Source organism: Myzus persicae, unplaced genomic scaffold (genome assembly GCF_001856785.1).
Source record: "Myzus persicae strain clone G006 unplaced genomic scaffold, MPER_G0061.0, whole genome shotgun sequence".
Taxonomy (NCBI): domain Eukaryota; kingdom Metazoa; phylum Arthropoda; class Insecta; order Hemiptera; family Aphididae; genus Myzus; species Myzus persicae.
Window position 1 is genome coordinate 399,095 of NW_019101834.1, and position 3,632 is coordinate 402,726.

A 3,632-nucleotide genomic window follows, 5' to 3' on the forward strand; every position below is an offset into this window, starting at 1 on the left:
TGCCGTTACATCTATCATCTAAGTATATCCCCACAACCTTACAGGCAATATCGATTATACTTAAATCAGTTACGGAAACCGGTTAATAATCAGTTTTGATGATTTATTTTAATGGTAACCAGAGCGAGAACAATATTTTTTCGTGTTATGTGAACACCGTCTGTTATGCATAAGTGCATTAGAGCCATTAGATTAAGATTTAGCATTTTCCAGCATTAGTTTGATTGAATTTGTCAATACTGGTTATACTTATTAATTCTTAGTTATTAGTTATTCTTATCACTAAATAATATATATATTATAATATAAGGTCCGACGTCGACCAGTCGTAATAACATGTTGTTGGAAAAAATATACATTACAATAATACATACAATTATTAACAAATTATACAAATAGATCGTATATAGTCGTATATTAATTCGTTTAAATGTATTATGATTTGTGATTCTGTTATTTCGTGATGTGAATTTGAACTCCGTCAGTGTGTACTGGCTATTCGGCTTAAGCTGTTATTCGGATGTTTTAATCGTTATTGATTATTAAATAATAAGTTTAAGGCTATTTAAGTATATAGCTATTAGACATTTTCTTGATATTTTAAATTCTTTTTATCTAGGAAAAAATGTTGTGTATAGTCGTTAGTTAAGTAAAAGGTCTCAAATTTTTTTAAACCCATATTTTTTTTTTTTTTTTTTATTAAGAAAATATTACAATCTGTATACATAATACAATAAGTAAAAATGTCTGAACAATAAGTTACAACGCATGTATATCGTGCATGAAGAAGAAGCCCATTGACACCACTTCAAAAAAAGAAAGAAAAATAGTATTGGAAACTAATTTGTGCTAAGATGAGTTAGAGAAGGTCTCTATCCCAGTTTCTTTTGAGTCGACGTAATGGGTTAATAGGGTTAGAGGGATTATGGAGATTAGATATTAGAGGATTAGGATGGTTTTGTGTGTCCCTGTGGAATTTTTTAAAGTAGCAAGAAGCAAGTTCAGGAAGTGTTAGAATTCTTAGATCTTTGTGGAGAGATTGATTACTAACATACCATGGTGCTCCTGTTATTATTCTTAGGTTAATTGATTGAAAGGATTGAAGGATAGAGATATTTGATTTTTTCGTGGATCCCCAAATTTGAATTCCGTATGTCATGGCTGGGCGTATATTTTGTTTGTATATTTGTAGTTTAATATTAAGTGGCATCTTAGAACGGAGAAGATGTCTCAGAGAATGAAGACGTAGGTTTAATGATTTTCGTTTGTTTTTTATGTGGTAGGCCCAGTTTAGTTTTTTGTCTAAATGGATGCCTAAATATTTAGTGTAATCATGTTGAGGAATTATGTTGTTGTTTAACCCATATATAAACGGTTAACCAAAGACCAAAACCATAGTAATAAAAAACCGGTTTTAAAAACCAAAATCGAAATAGCCAAATTTTTTAGGTTTCCGTCCCTGACTTAAATTTTCCATAAATATTATGATATTTATTTATTTTTGAACTTTAACAAAAACTAAGATTTTTTTCCGACGTGTTCTCATTGATGAGTCGCAGTACGTCATATAGGTCACCACGGAAGTATTCCCCTTATGTGGTTTGCGCGGTAGAAGCGTAGTTAATAGTTATTTCCTCAAATGTCCTAACCGTCACAGATTAATGATTATTAGTATTTGTATTACCTAGTGCAATATATTTAATGATCTATAAGCGCAGAATCCATTATCACATATTTGGATATATCAAAATGAATAACAAGTAATATATACTCACAAAAATCTTTCTTTGCAATTGCAATATTTTCATCAAATGAATAATTTCTGTCTGCAGGAGAAGATAAATTATATTACAAATAAATCCCAGTTTCTTATTCTTTAATACTTAATTACACATACAAAAACGCAACAATATGAAAACTAATAGTTTATCATTATTTAATAAAATATGACACTCAAGTATTCCTCAATAGCAGTCTAATAGAATGTAATAGTGCATGATAAGTTTAAAGACAATCAATGAGATAATCATATATAGATTATAGACATATAGTACATTTTATGGTACCTGCATATAATAGTGCCATCGTGGAGGACAGACACAGCCAGCACATACCAACTAGATGATTAGTAATTGTTTTTTGGAGTTCTATGTTATATAATCAGCTGCGCTTTGCTATATACTACATCAGTTAAACCCATTTTTATAGTTGGGTTAAATCCCTGTAGAATTTAAACCAATGGTATGGTTAAAAATGTTTTTTATAGCTTATATTTTTTTTAGATAGTTTGAAGAAGACAATTTAGCATGTTAAATTACTTCATGGAGATTTAGTTCCCTGTTCCTTAATTTCCTGATGCAGAATTGTAATAATGATATAATATATACATTTATATAAAATTGTGTTTCAAATAATCGAATGTCATAACATGTCAATAGATTGGCCGATTGGTATATGAAACATTGTAACAATATAGAGACCGCTCTATGTCGTGTTGTAATTAATTCATATTTGAATCTATTGTGATATATATAGTTACCTATAACCATAGAATACATTATGAAAAAAATTAATATAACAATATAAATAACAATAGCAATGTATACTTACAGAAACGATTCATTGCACCATCAAATTTACATACATTTTCACGACCATAACTATCAAAATATGATTAACCATACATTATATGGGACATATTACACAAACATCTCAATTTTATAAGACAACCTAACCAACTAATCAATTGTGTACTTACATTGTTGGAATATAAACTGTTTAATAAATTTCAAATTATTAATTTAACATAATTCACATATGACATTCAATTTTCTCTAATGGATAGAATATCTAACCAAAATACCTATTTCATACAAATTATATAAAGTGTAATAATCACAAGGACTAACAGATGTCTCGGTAAGTGTATGATATTCAACTAGGATCTCAAATGAACTAATGTATCATAAGAATAACTCAATAGCCATTAGATGTATTATAAACATGTAAACATAATTCGATGGTATAATCAACTCGGTTATAATGATTAGTGCCTTTATTTTGTTTTTTTCATTTATTCTTCAGAAAGATAACTGGCTCAACAAAAAAAGTTTGAGTGGGGGGGGGGGGGGGCAAATTTTGGACGGTCAACTCGCATGGATACTACATATTACCCACATATTACCTCGTGTATAATTATTGTACCTCAAAATCTAACCAAACAATTCACTAAATATAGGCTGTAAAAATATGATCATACATGTCAGAGACAAAAGACTAACAAACACTTAAAAATAAAAAAAATCAATTACAAATTTGAACAAATTTGAAAAAATAGGACTAAAATATCACTTGATAACGTGGTCAGAACAATTAAATAGATCAACAATGAGCACAAAAAATATTCATGCAAAAAAAAAAAAAACATAATTTGGTCAATCAAAGAGCCTGATGCTCATGTGATTGTAACAGCGAGTGTGGCATATGCAACAATCTGACACGTAAGATACTCAATATATTAGTAAAATTATGAAAAACCAAATCTTAAGCAACCCTTGGGATAAAAATAAATGAAACAAAGAAATATATGGTATAGCATAGTCATTATGGAAGACACGGTCAGCACTTTCAGA